The sequence below is a fragment of the Ochlerotatus camptorhynchus genome, unplaced genomic scaffold (genome assembly GCF_037179485.1).
Source record: "Ochlerotatus camptorhynchus isolate MF236.1 unplaced genomic scaffold, CSIRO-AGI_Acam_v1.1 ptg000103l, whole genome shotgun sequence".
NCBI lineage: Eukaryota > Metazoa > Arthropoda > Insecta > Diptera > Culicidae > Ochlerotatus > Ochlerotatus camptorhynchus.
In genome coordinates, this window is record NW_027040593.1 from 262,626 (window position 1) to 288,644 (window position 26,019).

Genomic DNA, 26,019 nt, shown 5'->3' on the forward strand with positions numbered 1-26,019 from the left:
CAGCCTTGAAAAGCGACAACACGTCGATGCAGTTTATGTCGACTTTTCTAAAGCATTCGACAAAGTGCCGCATGCACTGGCAGATCACCGAAGTACATGTTCGCTGATGACCTGAAATTCTTCCGCCTGATAACCTCCATGGTCGATTGTTGCGCTCTTCAGATGGATATCGACTCGCTTCTTGAATGGTGCTCATTAAACGGAATGGAAGTGAATATTCGTAAATGTAACATCATCTCGTTCAACCGATCTAGGACAACTGCCACACATTTTTGATTATAAGATGAACGCTTCAAGTGTCAACCGTGTGTCATCAATCAAGGATCTTGGATTAATACTGGACAGTAAGCTGAAATTCACCGAGCACATTGCCAAAGCATATGCGATACTAGGGTTCATCAAGCGCAACACGCAGCAATTTGAGGATGTATACTGTCTAAAAAACTTTGTATTGTTCGCTAGTGCGTAGCATACTGGAATATGACGTTCTAGTATGGGCACCGTATCACGTCACGCTTTGCTTTCGCATTGAAAAGATTCAACGTAACTTTGTCCGCTACGCTCTACGACTGTTACCATGGAACGATCCGGTTGTTCTTCCGTCGTACGAGGATCGCGGTGCTTTAATTCGTCTTTCAACATTGGCTGATAGAAGGATTCTTCTGCAACGGCTGTTCATATTCGACATTCTGGACCACAATGTAGATTGTGCTGAACTTCTAGGGAAAATCCAGTTCAATGCACCGGCTAGGCAGACGCGACAAAATGACCTTCTGACTAAATACACCTAAGTAGCATTTTCTGGAAATAGTTGAAGGTTTATCGATGGTTTCAGCGATCAGGTTTCATCAAGCATTTGCACCTTTCTGATTCCTGTGAGTTAAAATCCGCTTTTCAACAAGTTCTTCTTGCTTGTTGACTCTTCTTAGATTTCTGGCCTTCTTCCACCTGGTCTGGTATGACAACATCATCTATCGGTAACTCAACCTTTTGAACTCCAGCTACTAAGTAAGCCAAACATTGAAACAAACCTATCCAGGATCCTGAGTAGGATCCAGCTGAAATTGTTTCGCAACCTAAAATGTTCTCATGTGGAGTTGAGTGTACGTTCGTTGAACCGATTTCGAAATCAGCTTTCCAAAAGTTAACTTCTGGATGGTCGCTTCTGTATTGACTTGTTGCTCTCTAGCATCTGCTGATCTGGTTCCACACTCAACTGATTAGTAACTTTTCCTACATTTAACGTCACAGTCGGCGCCGGTGGTGTAGTGGTAAGCGTGACTGCTTTCTCAGCCCAATGGATCTGGGTTCAATCCCAGCCGAGGTCGGTGGGATTTTTCTGAGGCATAAAAATCTCTGGTCACGTCTTCCTTCGGAAGGGAAGTAAATCCGTTGGTCCCGGCCCATGTGTGTTTGAATGGGTGGGATATCCTACGCAGGTGTGGAAGCTGCCTTTCTGCACATTCGATTACCGTCAATGGATGGTAATCGATGACCGTCGGTTTTTTTTTTCCTTTGGTTTGTTTTTCCCGTCGATCTTGTTTTCCGTGCTGAGCACCAATGCTACCGACGTGCCAGGAAGGCAGCTCCCACACCTGGACCCTACCTATCGACCCATCAACTCATGAACCGGGGACCAACGGCTTTACTTCCCATCCGAAGGAAGGCGTGATCAGAGATGTTATGCCTCAGAACATCCCGGCGGCGCCGACTGGGATTGAACCCAGGCCTGCTGGGGTGAGAGGTAATCACGCTTACCACTACACCACCGGCGCCGTTGACCGTCGGTTGGCACTAGATTGCGGAACAGAGACCGACGTTAAATAAAGGAAACAAGAAGAAGAAGAAGAAGAAGAATTTAACGTCACAAAATCAAGAAAATCAATACTAAAATGATTCCAATCGATATCAAGAAAGTTTAGAGCAAGATTTAGTAAGCTCGTTGATTAAAGCACGGCTTATATATACCAGGCTAGCTACTCCGCTTCTGTCATGTTTTGTGTGACGTCATCAGCATCGGTGAAATAACCAAACAAGTTTTCGTTGCCAATATACATCAATTTTCAAACTTTTCTAATGAAAATCATACATCTGCTTTCAGATAATGTTCATGATAACCACATTAAATGCAATACAAAATGCAACAACAATGAAATCGCCGGTTTAAAAAGCTAACGGATTGTTACCTCTTGCGCTCGAATGTGGCATCCGTGGTGATGATTTTCTGAGCCACAGCAAATTCCTGTCGAAGAAACGGCATTCCACCCGTTTCCACCTCGTAGAATGTGACAACCTCGAAGGGACCGGCTCCGATGCTCAGCTTGTGTTGGATGTTCGATGCTGCCGGAACACGAATCTATCAGGATCCTCGACAACATGAAATGCAATTTCTTAGAGCTTTGACTATATGTTTTTTAGTATTACTTCTACGTGAAGTCAACGATTTACATAGTTGAAGATGCTAATTTCAAATCAGAGCTGCTTGAGTTTCGGGTGTACCAAAACCCAGATGAATTCAAATCCCGTGAGGCACGTCGAAAAGCCGAGAGCGGTGAAAAAATGTTCCCTATTTACTCTAACGATTCTGATTACGTCACTTCGGTTGATGTTTACTCTCTAATAGCGAATTCGTTATTCGTTATTCAGTTCCAACCTGGATCGGGTATCAAGATTGAGTCTGCTTGTTTTCTGACAAACGTCAGTTTGCTCGTTTGTTTTTAAAACCTAGCTCAGGTTGAGGTTCACACTGACAAAAAGTTCGGTTTCGCACTGGGTTGGAACTGGTGTTAACCCCGATAATAAACGAATTAGCTATAAGTTGGAACTGTTTCAGAATCAAGATCACACTTCAATAGAGATTAGTGACGTTTAACGCACGCACACTAGCAAGTGTATCACCGTGTAAAAGTTGTTTATTATTTTCCTTCGACTAACCTCAAAACTATATTTGATATCATCAGTCAACAACTGATGTTGCAGAGTAACTCTTCGCATATAAATGCTTTTTATAAGCTTTCATAAGTACCAATTTTAAAATGGTTGTAAACTGTGTTGTGAATGTTTAAGTTACGGTACGGATGAAAATATCAGGTTTTATTGTATACCGGCTGTGCGCAAGAGAACGGACGAAAAATCGCGTAAATTAATGCTACTACGCAGATCTAGATGGGTGAGAGCCTTGATGCTTGCCCGCGACCCTCCTCCGTATTATCGTGTATGCAGTGGACATTTCGTTTCCGATAAACCAGCACTTTTGGATGACGTTAATAACTTTGACTGGATTCCAAATCTTCACATGTCAAATGTTCACACTCCAGTTCAGCACCAGGAACTCCAGGAAGGCGTACACAGCTGGAAAGACAGCATTAATGTTGCGTTTGAATTGTCGCAACCTTCGACCGCAAACCTGTTGTCGAACTTGGAGGAAGTGTAGGAAATTTGTCCACTAATTTGTCCACTAATTTGTCTGATCACGCACTCGTTTTCAAACAGCATAATGTGGTTAAAAGGTAATTTAACTTATCCAAAATTGCTGTTCAATCGATTAACTTTTTTTAGCTTTGAAACAACAGAAGCTGGAAACAATATCGTCGGTGATAATACCACAAACAACTGACCAACAATGACGTGCTCGATAGTACGGGAGTAAGTGAAGGAATCTTTGGAGGTGAAAACATTGATTCAAGCTTGACTGGCCAGTTGACTGACCCATGATGAACCAACATCCTAATTACATTCAGAGCGATGTTCAAAAGTAGAAACCTTACCTAAAAATAATAGTATCAGTAGTATCTCACGTTGTCATTTCTATTTAAGGTTTGTGATGGTCCGCTTGGTTTGTGAAGGAGACGATTAAAACTACTATCCTTCAAGACAATATCACCAGTCTCAGCACACGAAACTCTATCATCCATGAAGTGCTGAATGAAGTAGCAACTAAAGAGAAAATGGCCTGCAATTCGAAAGACTTCCCAATCGAGAACGCTATACCAAACAAAATCTTTCAGAGTGATGTTTCTGTTCAAACTGATGAACTTCTGGAAAACGATATAAGACAAATGCAAACTGCATTGAATCGTAGTGAAAAAAAGTTAAAAAAAATTAAAGTTCATGCAAAAAGACTGCAACATAAAATAGTCACTGTTCGTGGATCAGTTAGACTCACGGTAGTTTCTCTTAAAACCAACGACGTGAAATGTAAATATTTTACTGGCCTACAGAGCGGACTTGTTTTGAAGCATTTGTTAGTAGAGGACATTTCGAGTTTTTTAGGACTTACCAAGGAAGAAGTATTTGTGCTAACCCTCCGTAAGCTTCGATTAAATGAACCATTTTGTACGTTTTGGCTCATTTATACAACTTGCAACAGTCAGTAAATTCAAATTATTTTTTATGAAACCATCGATGGAATATTCCTTTTCATGAAAAGATTTAGATTCCCTTCCAGAAATGTGTTACGACAGCATATGCCATTGGCATTCAAAAAACAAGTACAAGGATGCAGTCACTGTCATTGTTGACTGTTTCGAGATTCCCATGGAATCTCCAAATCCAAACTCGATGAAAGCGAATGCAAATGTGTTTTCTAATTACAAAAAAACACAAGACTGTCAAGGTTTTGATCGGAATAAGCGCCTCCGGAAATATTATCTATATTTCTGAACCTTTCGGCGGACTTCAGACAAAGAGATTATCAAAATGTCAGGATTCCTGAACATGATCGAACATGGAGATTTTGTTATGGCTGACTGGGGGTTTTTGATTGATGAATTGCTTATGCCTCTTGGGGCATCCGTGGCCTACACTTCGTTTAAAAAAATAATCATCAGCTGGAACCGCTAGATGCAGTGAATTCTAAAAGAATTGTCATCGTTGCGCATACACGTAGAAAGAGTAATCGGAGTACTTCGACAGAAGTTTTTAATTCAGACGGACACTATTCCAATCAGTTTGATCCAAAGGTGGAACAATGATACACCAGCTATAGATCAAATATTGGTTGCAGCTGCAGGTCTGGTAAATCTGTGTCCGTCAGTTGTCGCGCAATAATTTTAGATTAAATTGTTATTGTTTTTCATGTTTTTTAATCTATTGTGACAATAAATAGTATTTTTATTAAGGTTATCTTTTATTATCCTCTTATGATATTCCCTTGACTTGTTCCACAACGAACTGACAAACAACTGAAGTATACGGAACCAAATTTTGTTCATTAAAATCAAAAATATATATGTTTTTTATATAATTATATAAATAGTTCAAAGTAAATTGAAAACACGTTTTCAACAAAAATATGTATGTTTGAATTAAATTCAAAAGCGTGTCTTTTTTTCCTTGTTTACATTCGACATCCGAAGTAGATGTTCCGGAAATCCACGCAAGTAAGTGTTACAAGCTCGACAAAACCGGTGGAACCCCACAATATCAACGTCACTCCGTCGTTTCTGATGCCGATCCCCATATCATCCTCACCTAAACCCGCCGTCGAAAGAAAACCGGATAATCCCCCAACACCCAACGTAGAAAGAGGCCGGTATGAGGACCAGCGTAAGAAACGACAAAACGACGCTAATATCACAAAGTTTCACCGGTTTTACTGAACTGGAACCTCCGGACACGCACTCCGACGGCCCCCGGATCTTGGACCTGGATCCCAACATCCATAGACCACCCTTTTTTTTTTTTTTTTTTTTTTTTTCCCTTTGGTTTGTTTTTTCCGTCGATCTTGTTTTCCGTGCTGAGCACCAATGCTACCGACGTGCCAGGAAGGCAGCTCCCACACCTGGACCCTACCTATCGACCCATCAACTCATGAACCGGGGACCAACGGCTTTACTTCCCATCCGAAGGAAGGCGTGATCAGAGATGTTATACCTCAGAACATCCCGGCGGCCCCGACTGGGATTGAACCCAGGCCTGCTGGGGTGAGAGGTAATCACGCTTACCACTACACCACCGGCGCCGCTGATAGACCACCCTTAATCGCACTGAAAAATAGCAGGAATAAAGATGCCCTTTCTACCGATTTCCATTTATTTGTTATTCATTTCAAATATTTTGTTTTATTCCGCATTCAAATGCTACAATAATTTCAAAATATGTTTTTTTATTTAAAAAATGAAAAGCATGTAGTTGTCAAATCAACCAAAAATATTCACGTTTATTTTCAACACGAATATTTTTTAAAATAAACGTAACAATATTTTTGTTTTAAACATTATTAACAATGGCTTCAAACATGGAATACGTTTGAAATTAACCTAGTTTATATGTTTGTGGTCAGAACAAACTGAATTTACGTTTAAATTTACCTCAAATATGTTTGTTTCGACGGTATTTTTTTTTTTTGCGTGTAATTGATAAATTAGTTGGTCAGAAGGATGGACCAACTGATTTATTAATTATTTGGATCTCGATTATGCACCTTGCCCTATTATATATTTATTATGTTTTCTTCTTCTTCATATTTCTAACGTGCTTATACATCATGCTCTATCAATGCATGTACTTACATATTATTTTAGTTATTTATATCAGAGTTATTAGTATACATATGAGACATCAATTCAGGCAAAACAACATTTTTGAAAAAAAATCAAATCGCCTTTTCTTTACATGCATTTCAAAACTGTTCATTTCGCTTGATTAGGAAAATCAGTGATCTTTTGGGAGACCAGATATAAAAATATCCAAAGGTGGCACTTGCATTAATGCTTGGAAAAAAATAGTTGTGATTAGTGTTTAAGACAATCTCGCCATTACAGTCTTTTATTATATAAGGATCGCTTAGTTGAGTTAGGACTCTTATTATGTCATCGCAGTCACGAGCAGAGAACGGACATTTGACTTCAACGACAATAGGTCCATGGAAACTGCAATTGACGAGGCTCGGTAGCTCAGTGGTTACCGTTTCTGCTTACTGAGCAGAAGGTCGGGAGTTCAATCCCAGGCCCGTCCCCTTCCTTGCAATTTTTCACTTTGCCTTATTCTATACCCACTAGATTTTAATGAAAAACAAATTCTTCTTTAACACCGATCGCATCACTTACCGCAGTGTGGGTCCTGATCTAAAAATAGAAATTGGATGAGTGCGCGCGCGTGTGTGTATGTGTGTTTGTGTATTATAATCGCTCTACCAAAAACGATCCCTGCGTGTGCGTGTGCAACCTTTCCCCACATCCAACATCCCAGTGATTTCTCGTGGAAGCGCAGAGGATTTCTCGGTTTCCTTCACAGCGAGTACCACGTCAACACATTCCTTCCCATTCCATAGTTGACCTGCATTCGGACACGGCCGGCGCTGGTATTGCTAAATATTAGATCTCCAGTTCTTACACAGTGAGGATGAAGTTAGTCCCAAACATCATCTGTTGGTTCTCTGTGTAATTGCAGCTGATCTGGTAATAACAGAGCAGCAACCGTGGGTGGTCAATCATGCTTTATGCTCATGCTTTAATAGGTCCATGGAAACTGCAACGAAAAATGGCATCAGGTGAAGCTCCAAGACACGGTTCTGCATCAGAAATCACCAGACCAGATTTTTTTCATTGATAATATTGCTGTGCAAGTTAGCTTTTGAACGATACAGAGCGTTAACTGCAACCTCTTCATATTTTTTTCCATATCTTATAGACGGCGAAGAAAACTTTACGGCATCTGGGTAACAAATTCTACGGAGTATTGTTATTGATGGTTTCGAAATAACGGGTATAACAGACATCTTTAAACATTGATGCGGTGATACGGCCAGTGCAGAAAGTTAACCAACATTTGCTATCACTTTGGTCCTGTGTAATGGTTTCAATTTTCTTCAGCATCTCTGAGTCCCTGTTCATATTTTTGTACACGTTTTCAGCCAGACATCAGCACAGCACAGACTTCACATAAATTTCAAATTGTTACAACTAAGTTTTTTTTATTCTGGAAGTGTGAATGCATTACATGTTCATGCGGGGCTTATTGTATATGAAGGAGACCTCAGAATGTACGTGTAGGTACTCTTGAAATGGGTCACTGGATGTACAATAGAGCTGTCACATTCCATCTCCAGGGCTAAAAATTGTGGCACCTATGATACAAGATAGATGCAGACACGTTTCTTCCATAAAAGTCCTCTGAGTTGTTGAAGATTGTACATAGAGTTCTGAGGGTTGTACACCTCTAGGTCCAAACGAATTTCTTTGTCTTTAGAACACGCCAAAATGTAAACCAGCTTCCCCACAAAATTTTGTTACTGTGGCAGCGTTCAACTCATCGTGTTGGATGGCTTCTAGAAGAGGAACTTTACGAGTTCCATCTGAAGCATCAGGACACCTGTACGGATATGTACGTATTACTTTCCGAACAAAACCTATATCCCGTATTGTATAAGTCTGTAGTAATTGAAGTCGGAGGTTTCTTCCAATAAGCTGGTAGATCTGTCACAGAGAGCTGCAGAAAGCAAAAATAAACGTATGAGTTTAAAAGCAACTGCACAAGATGTAGATGAGTTAGATTACTAGATAGAAAGCGATCAAATGTAATGTCACTCACTTTTTTCTCTAGTATTGCACTTCGGATCCAAGCTTAGAGAATTCCAATTGTACAATCACAGTGTGCAGCTAAGATGCATCCTTCACTATGACCCACGGCTGGAGTGGCTTTTCATTTAACGAGAATGAATGATGTACTCTTCCGTGAACTACATACATAACGTGAAGTTTCCGCCCGGAAACATTTTTCACCCACCCATTTAAAAAAAACAGCACGGCATCCATTCCTTTAGAACAGCCCTTCGGAATCCCCGTAATGGGTTTTCATCCAGCACCAATAATTGATAGATTCGGGCGAATGTTACATTTAGGGGAACTTCCTTCTGATTTGTTTTTACGGAATATGGATCGACTCCGCAAAGCTGATGTTTTTGCTGATAACGATTGGCAGCTTCTTTAGAGTCCTGAAATTAAAGTTTTGATTGATAAAAATAGTTCAGCAGCTCGTAATTGTTTTTTTTTTCAAATTATTTTTTCACTTCTGAACAGCTTACCATACTTGAAATTTTTGACAGATGTTTGTTTCCTCGGGTTATCACTACTACACTCTCACACTGCGCACCAATATTTACCGGCCGTTAAAATCTCTATATGACCGTGCCGCACAAATACTTCTGACGTTTGTCGTAATTAACCACTTTGTCAAGCAGTTTTGGCGTGACATTCTACCAGCGATTTCACAAAACTGAACCAACTAATTTAATTTTTTTTATGAAACGCACAAATCAGTGCTAACATTTGAAAACGGCGCAAAAGCCATTTGTAAACAAATGGTTTGTGGGCCCTTTACTCGCTACCCGAAGAACGCCCACGCAAACCAACAGCATCGTCAGGAAGGGGAAAATTTCCCCTACCCGATGTTGCTGTTGTGTCGCGTGGGTGTACTTCAAGTAGTGAGTAAAGGGCCCACAAACCATTTGTTTACAAATGGCTTTTGTGCCGTTTTCAAATGTTAGCACTGAAATGGTGGCTACTTTTCTCGTGGTTCTAGAAGAAAAAATCTCAAAATAATGTTTTATTTCAAAGTTCGAGTGGTAGTAAACGTTATTTTAACTGCTCGAATGAAGTGTTTACAAACCTCCGTCACTGCTAGCCTCATCGTTCAAACAGTGCTCGCTCGCTGGACCGCTGCAAGTAAATCAATAGAGATCTCATCGTTTAAATTGGTGCGAATGTTCACGATTGTTTTCTTGTGGTAAAAAAAATTCACGCACTTCATTGTGCCATTGCTGGATTCCCCTATGCGGGGTTTTTTTTTCTTCAATTAGTGCGTATGTCAACAATTCAACCCTTTCTTCACCCGAAGCGTTGTGATTAAATTTCCATTACCCGGGTTCCATCTGGGGTACCTCCCGAGAGGCGGCGGCGGCGGCAGCAGACACAACACACATCCCCACACAGGTACATAGGTACGGGAGCAACCCACGGATTTAATGGAATAAACAACCCAAAGACATTAACGATGAACGCACAAATTCGAGTACACGCCAGTTCCATGTTTTGGCTTTTTGGTTCGCTCGCACATCAGGTTGAAGCAGAAGCAGAAAGCAGAAAGCACAGAAAGCTGGTGGAAACAAACAGAGGAGAATCCCAGCGTGCAATTCACAGCAACAATAAGAGCAGCAAAAAAGCGAATCACAACCAAAGCCAAATGGAAGGAAAAGAGAGAGAGATGAATATCTCAATTTTCAATTCTCAACAACTTATTTAAATTGATTAACTCGTATATGTAAATTAAATTTATTCGAGAGCGCATTTATTATTTGAGTTTATTTCGCTCGGCTCCCTCCTGCCTGCCTCGTGTCGCTTCTCCTCACCGAGCACAGGTTAATGCCGTTCTGCGCAGAAGACACACCATGTACAGCTGGAGCTCATTTTCATCCCAGAGAGACCCAACGGAATCTTCCCACCCTACCCCCGCGTCCGCCTTTGCCGTGGACTTTCAAACGTGTTTAAAGGAATAAAATATCGCTGCCTTTTAGGAGACACCGAGCGAGCGGGTCGTTCTTGTTCAGCTTCAGCAGCCTTATCTACCCGAAAGTCAACTTCCAGCTTCACTTTGCATTAAGTCCGAGCTTAGCCTTACACACCCACTCAACCATAGGTTATGGTCGCGACCACGGACGGAGTGGACATAATTCCGCTGAGCTGGATCGAAGGTTATTACAAGAGCGCAGTGCTTGTAATTTCCTCCTGCGTCCAAAGACAAGCCCGTCCGAGATTGGCCGTAATTGATATATTAGCTCCGAGAGACTACGAAGTACAGTAAAACTTGCCTGGCTGCAGCTGCTTAAATATGCATGGTGTTAATTAAGCAGCACAATAACAACAGCAACAACAAAAAAACCAGCCCAGGATGACCAACCTGGGAAGAGGAATGGACGGGAGATAAAAATTTGAACACAAATCTTCACTCACGACGACCACGCCGTGGTCAGTCGGCCGACCGGGCTTCTGCTTCCGAACGAACGGGCTTCTGCAGCTGAATCGACCGCCGCGTTGTTCCTTCCACAACACAGCCCAAACGGCGGGTGCGATGGTGTTTCGGTCAATGAAGCGAAAATTGAACCGAAGAGCGTGATGATGATGATGATGAGTGCGCGCAGATTAAATTACCTTTACCCGCAGTCTCGAAGGTGCTCGCACAACACGGCGGGACGGAGCTCTCGTGAAGTGACTCAGCGACCAACGAGTGGTGGCGGTTGGCGGTGTGGGAGGTTGGGGGGACTCATCGTTTTGTACTTGTAAGATCTTTTAATTTTCGCCAGCCAGCCAACAACCACAGCGCGGAATAATTAACATAATTATTCAATCTAAAGTAAAGCTTGGAAGATTGCTGCGCTGGCATACCCGCGCTCGTCGCCACCGCTGCACCCCCACACCCGTACCCGGCCGATGGGGCGCATTCATACACAAATTGTTATCCGGGGTTTTCGTGTGTGAATAGGTTCTGTTTGTACTGTTTTGGGTGTTTGTCTATTTGGAGGAGGCTCCTCCGTAGCGGAGAATAGGGATGGTTAGCGCTTCGCAGCTACAACGGCGCGGCGGAGTGGCCAGTAGCTTTCTAATTGTTTGATTAATCGGTACTTTTCCGCTCTACCGGTGTTTTGGTGCGGTGGGCTGCTACTTAGCATTTTTCCATTTGGTGGTTTTTCACCAGCCACGGTCTGTTGCGTGTGGTGCCACTACTGGAATTCGGGCGGATGATTAATGCGATGAGCGGGGGGGGGGAGGGGGCTTTGCTGTGATTTGTTCGACAATTAGCAATTCAGTTGGGTGTGGTGGGAGGTGGGTGTTCAAATTGGCAATCCGAAAGCAGTTCGAAGGTTCAGCACAGTTCACACTAAGTAATGACTAGCTGAACTGATAATTCGTAGCCAATCGTAACTAATTACTTATTTCATTTCCTTTCTCTTTGCAGGTGAGTTCCACGGCAAATGTTCAACAGTCCGGGCATCGAATCTATTTGGCAGTAAGTTGGAAACGGATTTTTGGGGTTCATTATTTAACTGTCAAATTGCCGAGCAAAATTAAAACGAAAACTGGCGCGAGTATTGATGGTCCGAAAGTGAGGATAACAAACTTCGCACTGTGATTTATTTACGCCGTAAGAGTCAATTTTTGGTGACGCAGTAGATGGTAAAATTGATTATTGTTATTCATATTTTTGACGCAGACTACGTCTTAGGTATAGGGGGTAAATTTGGAAATCTAAAATTGCAACCGTCACGAAAAGGTGTTAGGTTTTGAACGCTTATAACTTTGTCATTTATAAATGAAATTAAAATCGAAATACACTAATCGGAAGGAGATAACTCTATGAATCTACTGTACTAAATAGTTTTTCAATTTTCCATAAAAAAAACTTTTGATAAATTTACAAATAACAAGTGATAATTTTGTCGCGATTTTCATAAAATAAAAGTTTTTCCTAACCCAGACTTCATAAACGAGTACCACTGTGAAATTTTAAAAGAGCGCTACTGTCGCGTCTTCGCTCATTTTTGCATCGGATTATGATGCTTACTATGAAAACATTCAACAGATAGAAATCGTGTAAATATACGAGCTTTTGCTCTGATTTTGAAATTCAATTTGGAATCTTGAAAATAACCTGACGATATCATTAATTGACCTAGTCTTGGAGTTCCTTGCAAAACTGCATTGAAATTTTTCTCTGAAAAACTTTTGGTTCTCTTAATAGTTCTTCAAAGTACTCAACTGTATCTTTAAATTCCACTCAGTTTATCAAGATCATGAGCATTATCTTCTCTGGAGAGAGGATAGAGTTTACTCTTTCCCGATTTGTCATCGAAATTCATGGGCTATTTTCGTTTTTCCCCGGTGATTTCAGATTCCCGGCATTTCCGGACTTCCCGACTACCCGGTTCACTGACTGGTCAGCCTGAATTTGTTACTGAATACAGCAATGTTATCCTCGATGCCAGTATAAAAGCCGAGATTTCTCCATCGGCCATTCAGCTCGAATATGAGGACAATCGATGAAAATTTGATTGAGCCATATTCGAACCGATTTTTGAGGAAAATAGTGAATCATTTTACGCACTCACTTAGTAACCCAACTTTCCGTAATTTTGAGTCGAATTTGACTCAATTTTATAAAATAAGAGAAGATTAGCTCAAAATGGAGTCGAACTCGACTCCATTCCAATGGAATGGAATCCAAATTTTCCAATGGAATGGAAAATTGAGAGACATTTCATATTAGTATACTCCTAGAACTTTCGTCGAATTTCCTCATATTCGAACAGTTTTTCCTGGAAAAGCGAGAAATTTACTCACTCACTGAGTAACCCCACTTTTAGCAATTTGAGTCGTATTCGGCTTAGCTACTTAGTTACTCTCGTTGGCAGTGCAGATTTTTAAGGAAAATCGAGGTAAATTTTGCTCTCTCAGAGCACTGAAAACAAAACTAACGCAGAGAGTGAATCACTTTTATTAAGTTGTGAGTCAATTTTAAAAATTCGTAAAAGCGTATGTCACTCAGCGCAAATTTATCCATACGAATGAGTAAAAGTGACGCACTCTCTGAGTAAGATTCGATTTCAGTGCATACGAAAGCATGCTATCAATTGACTTTTTGGCGTTCCGCTCATTCACACACGAGTTTATTCACTCAGGGGCTCAATCAAATTTGAGAATGATTTTCCGAACACTGGTCATATCGGTCATAAGTATTAGTATTATCAACCTGTGGAAACTAACGATTTCAAATTGGCCCACACTGGACTAGCCTATTGGTCCCAAGCAAATCGATTAACGTATCCTATTCTGGTCGAAATTCTAGTACTACACTATGTTTGTTTTGATTCACTATGAAAGTTTGACAGATGAAATGAGGGGTTCGTGGATTTTCCTATGTTTCGAGGGGTGTATCGATTAGCTTGGGACCGAAGAGAATACCAGAGCTGAGCCAAAAAGTTGAGCACATTTCTTCGGGAACTTCTAGTCTTAGAGTTACCTCTATGGTATTACACCGTATACAGAAATTCGTGCCGCTGTAAATAAATTGGAATTTTTCCAACTCCTCTCGTAAATGGCCAATAGCTGTAATAATTTTCTCAGATTCAGATTGCATTCACAGTTTTTGTCAGGTATACCGATTTTCGCATAATTCTTCATCATTTTTAAACTTCCCCAAATGTTTAGACTTTCCCTGAAGTTTTCGGGCTTCCCTGACGTAATTGAAACAGTCCTAAAGATCTCCGAACTTCAATTATATTCCCTAGACACCCCTGGATTTCTCAGAACTGTTTAAAAGTTTCCACAATTGTACTTGCCTTGCCTCACAATTTTCCTGATGATTTTGATACCACCTTGAAGCTCATAGTACTTCCTGTAAAATCTATAAACTTTCCCAAAGTTCCCTAAATTTCCAAGAAATTTTTGGAATTTCTCTTATGTTCACACATGTTTCAGCTGTTCATGGAACTTCCAGAAATTTTTAGAACATTTATAAAATTCTCGGAATCGTTCAAGATTTCTCGGCAATTCTTGAAAGTTCCAGCAACTTCAGGAGAATTCAGAGAACTTTAGGGGATACTCCGAGATCATTTAGACAAATCAATGAACCTATGAGGGCGGATCAATAAATTTCAAAGAAATTGCTGAAACTTTAACACACCGAACACGATGCCTCCGAAAAACGTGTAACGGAAAGTTTGCAATGACATAGATCAGCCATTTCTTGATGAATTTAAAAAACTGTTGTGCCTGAATTCCTAGAATCTGTTGGTTATTTTGACTGTAAACCAGATTGAAAATAGGCTCGTCTAGTTTCATAAAAAAAAACGGAATCTAATAGTATCAGTTCCATTGAATTAGTACTCTTACGGATGATCCGGATCTTCCGGAGGACGATCCCTTGACCATCCGGATCCAAGTTTATGTCACGACCCCAAATTGTTTCGTATATCACAGTTCCAAGTGTTTGCGAAAAAATGGCGGAGCTCTAGGATCAATTTCATGGTTTCGCCACTTTTACGGACGTTCCGGATCTTCCGGAGGACGATCCGGGTCCTTGTTTATGTTACGACCTCAAATTCTTTCTTATATCTCAGTTCCAAGTGTTTTCGAAAAAACCGCGGAGCTCTAGGATCAGTTTTATGGATTGACCGCTATTACGGATGTTCCAGATCTTCCGGATGATGATTCCATAGCCATCCGGGTCCATGTCTATGTTACGACCTCAAATTCTTTCTTATATCTCAGTTCCAAGTGTTTTCGAAAAAAAACCGCGGTGCTCTAGGATCAGTTTCATGGATTGACCACTTTTACGGATGTTCCAGATCTTCCGGAGGATAATCCCATCGCCATCCGGGTCCATGCTTATGTAACGACCCAAAATTATATCTTATATCACAGTTCCAAGTGTTTTAGAAAACACCTCGGAGCTCTAGGATCATTTTCATGGATTGACCACTTTTACGGTTGATCCGGATCTTCCGGATGATGATTCCATAGCCATCCGGGTCCATGTTTATGTCACGACCTCAAATTCTTTCTTATATCACAGTTCCTAATGTTTTCGAAAAAAACCGTGGAGCTCTGGGATCAGTTTCATGGATTGACCACTTTTACGGATGTTCCGAATCATCTGGATGATGATTCCATAGCCATCCGGGTCCATGTCTATGTTACGACCTCAAATTCTTTCTTATATCTCAGTTCCAAGTGTTTTCGAAAAAACCGCGGTGCTCTAGGATCAGTTTCATGGGTTGACCACTTTTACGGATGATCCGGATCTTCCGGATGATGATTCCATAGCCATCCGGGTCCATGTTTATGTCACGACCTCAAATTCTTTCTTATATCACAGTTCCTAATGTTTTCGAAAAAAAAACCGTGGAGCTCTGGGATCAGTTTCATGGATTGACCACTTTTACGGATGTTCCGAATCTTCCGGATGACGATTCCACGGCCATCCAGGTCCATGTTTATGTCACGGAAATGGAATGGAAATGGAATGGAAATGGAATGGAAATGGAATGGAAATGGAATGGAAATGGAATGGAAATGGAATGGAAATGGAATGGAAATGGAATGGAAATGGAATGGAAATGGAATGGAAATGGAATGGAAATGGAATGGAAATGGAAAGGAAATGGAATGGAAATGGAATGGAAATGGAATGGAAATGGAATGGAAATGGAATGGAAATGGAATGGAAATGGAATGGAAATGGAATGGAAATGGAATGGAAATGGAATGGAAATGGAATGGAAATGGAATGGAAATGGAATGGAAATGGAATGGAAATGGAATGGAAATGGAATGGAAATGGAATGGAAATGGAATGGAAATGGAATGGAAATGGAATGGAAATGGAATGGAAATGGAATGGAAATGGAATGGAAATGGAATGGAGGAAATGGAATGGAAATGGAATGGAAATGGAATGGAAATGGAATGGAAATGGAATGGAAATGGAATGGAAATGGAATGGAAATGGAATGGAAATGGAATGGAAATGGAATGGAAATGGAATGGAAATGGAATGGAAATGGAATGGAAATGGAATGGAAATGGAATGGAAATGGAATGGAAATGGAATGGAAATGGAATGGAAATGGAATGGAAATGGAATGGAAATGGAATGGAAATGGAATGGAAATGGAATGGAAATGGAATGGAAATGGAATGGAAATGGAATGGAAATGGAATGGAAATGGAATGGAAATGGAATGGAAATGGAATGGAAATGGAATGGAAATGGAATGGAAATGGAATGGAATGGAAATGGAATGGAAATGGAATGGAAATGGAATGGAAATGGAATGGAAATGGAATGGAAATGGAATGGAAATGGAATGGAAATGGAATGGAAATGGAATGGAAATGGAATGGAAATGGAATGGAAATGGAATGGAAATGGAATGGAAATGGAATGGAAATGGAATGGAAATGGAATGGAAATGGGATTCGAATTTAAATAAAAATCAGTCCGTGATAATCAGTGAACTTCTGAAATGTTTGGCGATTTTCAGGAATTTACATTTATATTTAAGGATGTTTCGAGTACTTTAAGGACGATCAGAGATCTTTGGGGCAGTTCCATTACAGGAAGTTTCAGGGAGTTCCAAGGGATTTAGGAAACTTAATGGATGAGAAGTTCAGGAGAAAATAGAATTTTTGAAGTTCCGTGAGTTATTAAGAAGTGTTCAAAACTTATGGAAAATTACGAGAACTTCAAAGAATTTCAAGGAACTTCAAGTTAATTTCAGTAAAATTACGAGGACTTTAAAAATATATTGATAAACTCAGGGAAGTCTAGAGGATTTTAGGTGAAGTTCGGAGATCTTTCTGGTAGTCCCAATAACGTAAGGAAACTACATTAACATTCCTAATGCATCAGGGAAAAGTTACACATTGTGCATTAGCGGGTCTAAAAAAGACCCAAACTGCAATTCGCACCCAAAAATAAATGTTTGAACCAATTCTTGATCTATTGACTTCTAATGAAAGTTGAAGGTTCTTTGAAATTCCTACAATATGACCATTTAGGCTACCTAGAATCGGTTCCGTTAGGGCACAAAAGGACGCTTCCAAAAGCTTATGTACTGGTACAGTTCGACGGCTAAAAATTTAGGATTTTTCATCAAGAAGTCAATAGACAACATGCCATAGACCAACAGGTGGATCTGGCCACATCTGGACACCCGGAATCGGTTCCGGTAGAGCCCAAAAAGGATACTTCCAAAACCTCATGTACTGGTACAGTTCGACGGCTAAATATTGATGATGTTTCATCCAGAAGTCAATCGACATATAGATCTGGCCACATCTCTCTGTCCGAAACCAATCTGGATACCCAGAACCGGTTCTGGAGGGGCTCAAAAAGAAATCTTCCTAAACCTCATGTACTGTTATCGTCCGACGGCCCATGATTTTTCATTCAGAAGCAAACAGACATCATGGCATGGACCCAAACTCAGAACCGTTCTTAACGGTATGGAGAAGTTCCGAGAACTTCAGGAAAGATCAGAAAACCTTAGGACAGTTCCATTAACTTCAGGGAAAATACAAAAAATCTTCAGGGAACTTGTTAAAACTTCAGGACGTTCCTAGAATTTCTAAAAATTGATGGAACTTTTAGAAAGTCCAGAGAAGTTCAGGGAAATTTAAAGATTTCAAGGGATCGGCTCATGAGCATCAGAGTTTTGTTTTTCGAAAACTTCGGAAGAACTTCTAGGCAGTTCCATTAACTTCAGAAAAATTGTGTAGCTTTAAATAAGTTCTAAGGACTTCCAGTAACCTATAAGGAAATCCAGAGAATGTAAGGGAATCCTTAGCACTTCGAGGAAGTCTAGAGAATTTCACAAATGTTTACAAATGTTTAGGGCAGTTAAGTGAACTTCTGCACAGTTTCGAGAACTTTGTCTTAGATAGACTTATGGCGAGCTGAATGCAGACAAGATTTACTCATTTCTCAGTTTCGGTTTGAGGGAGGTAAATTGTGTGTACATCCAGATATAATTGAATTCCTATAACATAATTAAGGGCGTTCCTGCATTGCTAGTCGGCGCCGGTGGTGTAGTGGTAAGCGTGACTGCTTTCTCACCCCAATGGGTCTGGGTTCAATCCCAGCACTCTGCAATCTGAGGCATAAAAATCTCTGGTCACGTCTTCCTTCGGAAGGGATGTAAAGCCGTTGGTCCCAGCCCATGTGTGTTGGGTGCGATATCCTACGCAGGTGTGGAATCTGCCTTCCTGCACATTCGATTGCCAGCAATGGATTGCAATCGATGTCCGTCAGTGATTGACACTAGATTGCGGAACAGAGACCGACGTTAAATAAAGGAAAGAAGAAGAGTACTGCTAGGAATAACCGAACACCTACCCTACCCTACCTGGTCGTCGTCGCCATCCGCATATAGAACTACCTAATTAACCTCACTCACGCGAGAAAACAATCACATCGACCTGGTCGGTCGATCGATCGATCGATCGATCGATCCATTAGCAATCGCGACATGATTTCCGATGCGCGAAACGGAAAGCCGAAAAACCTGTTCTGGAAGATCGCGACAGGGCGAACGGCAGGTCAGGCAAATGTGCCTACCCTACCTACTGAACGGGGGAGATTCGAATCAAAATCCCCGAACAAGTTTCCCACCAAGCGACCTGCAGCAGCAGGGTGGAAATAATTGGATCACATGGATCCAACACGGGCGCGCGATCATCATCAGTTTTGTTGAAAGACAGGCCCCATCCGTGCAGCAGGGGGATTGGAATCGATCGAAGGACCCAAGAAGCACAGAGCCAGAGAGCGAGATGAAGATAAGTGGATTGATGAGAATGTAAATAATGAGCGAGTCCTCCCATCCATCCATCCATCCATCCATCCATCCATCCATCCATCGGTATCAGCAGGCGGGCGGGCGTTCGATCGCAGCAGTCCGGAAGATGATTGACTCGGACCGAACGGAGGAGCGAAGTCGGCGGCGGGTTCGGCCAACAGATCCGATGCGGTGAAATAATGTCTTCTTTTCCAAGCCTGCTGCGTGTGTTTGTGAGTGACTGTATAATTAAAGCTGGTTTCGTGGGCGAGGGCGCATTGGCGGGCGGGGGCGGGTGTTTTTATGACTTGCGATTGTGCGGCGCGATCGGATTTGTGGTGGTGATCGTGCGGGCAAAAAAAAAATCCTACCGAAAACAAGCTGATAAAGATGTCATAAAAGTGTTATTTTTTACCCTTGGTTTCGGTGCCAGGGAGTGGAGAGCTGGAGGCGTTTGGATAGGATTTTTTTTTCTTCAGCCAAGTTGAAGAAAAGGCGAGGGATCAGTCTCGTGATACCCTCTTAAATCAGAGCTGAATCTGAAATCGGATGACGTGAGTGGGCGGGATTGAGTGGTGAGTTGTCCAGCGGCAGCGCAGCCAGTGTAACTGTCAAACTTTTTCACCTCCGTCACCTCTTGCATGTGCGTCGTCGCTTGATTGTATATTGTTGGTGTTGTCCAGGTAAGGTGTAAATATCAAACGCTTCCAGACCGCTTCGTTCGCGCGTTCACGGGTTATATGAAAAAGGAAACTTTATAAATAATTAATAACCTGCGCGGAAAACGAGACGATCGTGTGTAAAACATTACAAATATATTCATGTTTCATTATACCCCTCGTTGCCGGGCGGTTTGTCGGTAGCGCTAGCGCTAGGCTTTTCGTACGAGCAAAAAAAAAAAAGGTGCAAAACCGAATGAGACGAAGCAGAAAAGTGAAGAGCGCGACGCAAGAGGTGAGGAGATTTCGCCTAGTATGTATGTTTTACAAATTGCTTCCTACCTGGCCTCCGCCGTTGGACGAGCGATCCCCATCATCAGAGGTGAGCATAGTAGCGAAAGAAGACGCATCGACGGTTCTCCTCCGGGTGCCTTTTCTGCACCGTACGCTCTTCGCTCTATGCGATATTATTAGTTAATGTGTTTAATTTACTTGTTACTACATTTTACTTATCGTCATTGTCTTCGTGGGTCGTTGGAAGCACGTGCTCGCCCGTTTAGCCGCAACGAGGGGTCCTCCACTTTCACCGGCAATGAAGACGAAGCCATCGTAAACAATGGCGACGAACGACGATGCACGCAGAAGATAGTTCATAGAGACAATAGTCGTCGTCGCCACAACCGGAGAACATGGAAACGCACTTGGGTCCAGTCAAACGATTTATCGTCTCTTCGTCGGCGCGTCGGAAATCGGAATGCACGCCGGTACAACTTTGCTGACTAGTGCTGAAATTTATGCGATTCCCTGCCCCCGCCGGTCACGCTGCACATGTTGAACGATAAAATATGTGCACTTTTCGCACGCCGAGGGGTCTCCAATGTCACATCAGACGACAGCAGCAGCAGCATCAAGCAAAGCCTACTTTGCCTATGCTGCTTCGCAGCCGCAGCGAGCAATAAATTAATAAAGAGAAGAATGCATTCCTGATGAGCACTCGGTGACTGGAGATGGGAGAAAGAGAGAAACCGTGCAAAACCTAGCACTCTCTACACACACCACACAGTGTGCATCATGACTTGCTCCGGTCGGGCCGAGGTAATTGTTTTCGGTGTAAACAAACAAATCGTCTTTATAAATCATCACCAACCAACTAACCAAGTGACCAAGGCTACACGGCACAAAGCCGCTGAAATGGAATGGAGGGCTGGAGAATCTTGCCGTCCTTTTTTCGTTAAGCGAAAGGCAATCCCCGGCCAGCAGCAGCTGATGAGCATGGGGCAACAATTTGTGCAATTTGTAGCGCTAGTCAAGGTATACGACATCCTATGAGCTGCTGGAGTTGCTATCGGGAAAAAGTAACTGCAGCAGTTTGTGGAGTTCAGAAGAGATAGGTAAAATGCCCTCGTTTTTGTTTTTGTGACAGAAGTAGCTCAAGATCACAACATGTGTCCCGGATGATTCTCTTGAGAATTTCAAAATTCCTCAGAGGGATTTAGTGCAAGATCTGGAGAGATAATGGACCCCCTGTACTAAATTCCGGAAGGAATCAATTTAGAACTGAAGTCCTTCACTAATTCGTGAATCGGATGACATTGAAAGAGACGTCACAAAGTAAGCCAAAAGATTCTAGGAAAAACGTTGAAATTCGCGAAATTATCCTGAAGTTACTAACCTTTCCGAAGTGCATTACAGAACTTGTCTCGCCTCAAACCTCCTTCTCCCTCTCCCCATCCATAAAACTGTGTATCTCTACTAACCTCGAGACGACCGCGAGTAATCGGTTCAATTCCTTTAACTCTAGCTTTAAGACATCTATTAAGTATAACGCAAATGATAACTTGGCTCTGTAAAGTTTATTCGATTGAGCCTGTACAAATAAATTAATTCCAAAAAATGAACTTGTCTCGCGAAAATTTCCCTGATGTTTAAGGAGTTAAATTTGCTAGATCAACTGCCATAAAGTTGCTAAAATCGGTTTGATCGATTGTGAAGATCGGTTTGAGTTTGTGGAAAATCTGGAAAATTTGTAGCACTTCTGGGAAATTCTTAAAACTCCTGGGAAATTCGTAGAACTCCTGGGAAATTCTTAGGCTGTGTTCCATTTGGAATTTTTTCACTTAAATTTGACACTTCGAAAATAAATTAAGATGTTCGAAAATCCATTATTTGTTGATCGGTCGATTTTCGAGAAAGCGTTTGTCAAAGTTAATTCCTTGTCTGTCAGTAATAAGTCTGCTGGGATAGCAGGTTTATTAAAAAAAAATCCATCTGTCAAATTTAAGTGAGAATTCACCAAATGGAACACAGTCTTAGAACAGCTGGGAAGTTCGTAAAACTTCTGGTAAATAAATAAAACATTTCTGATACATTCATTGAGCTTCTAGGAACTTGGTAGACCCTCTGTGAAGTTTGTAGATCTTCTGAGAAATTCGTGGAATTTATGGAAAATTGTTAGAACTACCGGGAAGTTTGTTTAAATTTTTGGTAGTTCGTAGTAGCTACTTGAAAAATCGGAGAACTTGAATTAATTCTGCAAAATTCGTAGAACTTGTGAGAAATTCGTAGAACTTAAATTTTAGTAGGGTAAGTGAGCCAGTGATGGTATTGGCACTCTAATTTTTAGAAGTTCGTAGAGCTTCTTGAAAAATCGGAGAACTTCTGAGAAATTCGAGTTACTACTTCAAAATTCGTAGAACTTCTGAGAAAATCATAGAACTTCTGAGAAATTCGTAGAACTTAAATTTTAGTAGGATAAATGAGGCAGTTATGGCATTGGCACTCTAGTTTTTGGTCCTAGGGTCTAACTCAAATTTTAAATGAATTTTCATGGCTTTAAAGACTGTACTCGAAAAAAGTGAGACACTCAAAAATGATCGCCAAAAATTCATTTCAAGTCGGATTTTGTTCAAACTTCGAGGGAATAAACACATTATGGTAGGGTTTCTACTTCATTGCTTCATTGGATTTCCACTCCAAAAGCGAATGCTCACACTTTGTCCTTGACACCACTCATAAGGCTTTGGGCAATGGTGGAGCCGACTTCTTTTGATACTTTTACCCTCTGTTTCTTCAAACCCAGCTCGTTCTCCAACACCTTAAATGTTTTACGAGGTTTGACCTTGATGATGTATGTATGTAATGTATGTATGTAAAGGATACCACTCATTGTTGCAAGGCACAGCCATTAGACAGTGGATCATCCTCCAAGTATGACTTGATCAAGTACGATACCTGGTTGTATTCAATTTACCATTGTAAGAAGGGCCAAAAACGGAGGGGCGGACCCGTAAGCAGATACACTTACGCGCAATCCGCGGGATCAGGAGAATCGCCTTCCAATGATAAAATCCTACAACCCGATGTAGAACAAGCCATCATACGAGGGAACGTCCCAATGAGTGGGGAGAAGAGCCCGCCGTCAATTCACGAAATGTTAATGACAGGGAGTTGGCAATTCCACTCTCCCCATCCAAATCGCTTCAATCCGGTGCCCTGGTGGTCCCATCCCTCCCCTTTGCATTTAATGTGTGTATATATATATATTTATATCGGCACTACCCGTTAGATTTTGTCAACACAATTTTGCCTTCTTAGCTTTTCAAAATCTTTAATAAATGCAAATCTTAGCATCTGACCTATTTCGCGAGTCGTGCGAATCTCCACCACCAATGAGTCAACAAAAGTCACGCACTAGTGGGGTGACTCTCCGTGCAATCAAATGAAGAGTCACCTACTAGCGACAGAGAGCCATACTACTCGCAGAACAGGCCTGCAGGTGACGTTTAAAGCTCCACAATTTTACTGAAAATCTAAGAAAATTATTAAATAGAATTTAATAATATAACTGCAGAGCTCAAGCAGTTTAAATATACTGAGAACGTGTTGCCAAAATCGAACGGATACTTTATATGTTTATTAATTTATCTTACCTTGATGGACCAACTACTTACCTGTCCTTAATGGCCATAAGCTCCAATCGGTATTTCCCGGTAAATCCGATCATGATCCTTTAACGAGGTTTGACCTTGATGATGGCCCAAAACGTCTCAATCGGGTGAAGTTCCGGGGAGTTCCGTGGGTTAAATGTCTGTTGGTACAAAAACAACATTGTTGTCTCTGTACCAGTCCAAATTCGGTCAAAACAGCGTCTCGCCTCCGTGAGACTGCAGGAAGGGTAGGAGCCCAAGTAACATTGCAGGTTTTATCGAGGTTTTATAGCATTCTAAAAGTCTAAATCATGGTCTACAGAACCCTTATAAAACCAAAATTGTTACTTGGGAGCCACTTCTGGAAGCAGTCATCCCGGTAGATTTTCTCGTTGACGGTACCCTCAGATGCCCAAACCAAGAATTTTTTGGTCAATTTGTTCAGCTTCTTCTTCCTTACCTCCTCAGGAATGGCCAATCGTGATGCGGCAATTCCTGCCCCGGCAACTGCTTTGTGCCCGCCTTGATGTAAGTCTCGTCGTCCATCACGACGCACCTCGGTTTCTTCAGCCACTCCCGGTACAGCTTCCTGGTGCGCGTTTTGGCCACCGTGTTTTGTTTGTCGTTCCGGTTCGGTGCCTTCCGGACCTTGTAGACGTGGATGCCGATGTCGGCACGTTTTATCGTTTTTTGGAACAACTTGCTTGACGCTTGAACAGGCTCAACAGCTTCCTGGTCTCCGGTTTTCTGCCCGCCGCTGGGTCGTCTGGGTCTCCTTAAATGACTTCACCACCCGGGAAATCGTCAAATGATGGACTTCCAGATGTTTCCCGATCCATCTGTGGGACGCAGTCGGATTTTCCACGACGGCGCACAAGACTTTTCGGCGGATCCGCTCTTGTTCCGATGCCATCTCGATAACCACTTGACAGATTGTGATGAAATTCTGCCAGCGTTAACAATACACGCTTAGCTAGTTTCAGTCAAAATTTCTTCAATTTTTACCAGGCTTGATGAAGCCTCACTCGTGAGTTAGAAATAAGTCGAGCGTAGCCTTTTTCTGAGCAGTCGAATGCCTAACTGCCAAATCATTCCACTGAGCTTCAGAGCTTGTGAGCGAAGGGGGAAAAATGAGAGTGAGGTTTGCTGCCTTTCATGTTCATGTTTTCTATCACACGCTCTTAAGCTGGGTTTAGACAGGGCAAGTCAATTGATCAAATCAGTTGAATTCAACTGACTTGAACCAGGCTCAACTTTTCAAGCCAATTGAATTCAACTGCGTTGATCAATTGACTTGCCTAGTCTCTAAACCCAGCTTTACTCTCACTCTGGGTGAACTCCGACCTTCTTGCGTCGAACAAAAAAGTCATCCGGAGTCTCGAAAAGTGCACCTCACGTCAAATCATCCTCTCGCTGAAGTTCACTCTCCCTCTCTCTCTCTCGAGGAGTTTTTGTTTACTTCTTCCATATTCCTGCCGCCACTCACTCGAGGTGAGGACTGGCTAAACTCGCAGAACAAGAGTGTTTTAAAACCTCCAGTGAGTTTGAGGAGTTTCAGCAAGCCTGATTGTTACCCACACGCTAAAACATTACAAACTAATCACTGTGTCTCACTTTTTTCGAGTACAGTCTTTATTCGCGTTGATATATGGCATAATTTATATTCTACCCCTGCATGGATATAAATTTTTCTTGAAAAATTATTAAAAAGGAAAATTAAGATAGGGCCAATTAGGGAACCTTTTGGGCCAAAAACTGGTTCACTTACTCTGCTTCTAGGAAATTCGTAGATATTCTTGGAAGTTCGTAGAGCTTCTGGGAAAATCGTACAACTTATGAAAAAGTTGGTAGATTTTTCGAAAAGTTCGTAGAACTTTCAGAGAAGTTCTTAGAACTTCTGGAAAATTTGTAAAGCTTTTGAGAAATTCGTAGAACGGCTGAGCAAATTTTAGAACCGCTGGGAAGTTTGTACTAATTCTTGGAAGTTTGTAGAGTTTCTGGGAAAATCGTAAAACTTCTGATAAATACGTAGAACCTCTGCAAAATCAGTTGAACTTCTGCAACATTCGTATAACTTCTGCGAAATTCGTAGAACTCCTGGAAA

At 41.6% G+C, this 26,019-nt stretch overlaps 1 protein-coding gene and 1 pseudogene across 1 annotated transcript in view; one reads left to right on the forward strand and one right to left on the reverse strand.

Annotated features, from left to right (window-relative positions):
* LOC135699149 (uncharacterized) overlaps window positions 1-20,379 on the reverse strand; it is a 34,583-nt pseudogene extending 14,204 nt beyond the window's left edge.
* The window catches only part of LOC135699150 (transcriptional activator cubitus interruptus-like), a 302,508-nt gene that overhangs the window by 183,225 nt on the left and 93,264 nt on the right, over window positions 1-26,019 (forward strand). The gene's annotated exons all lie outside the window — the stretch shown is intronic.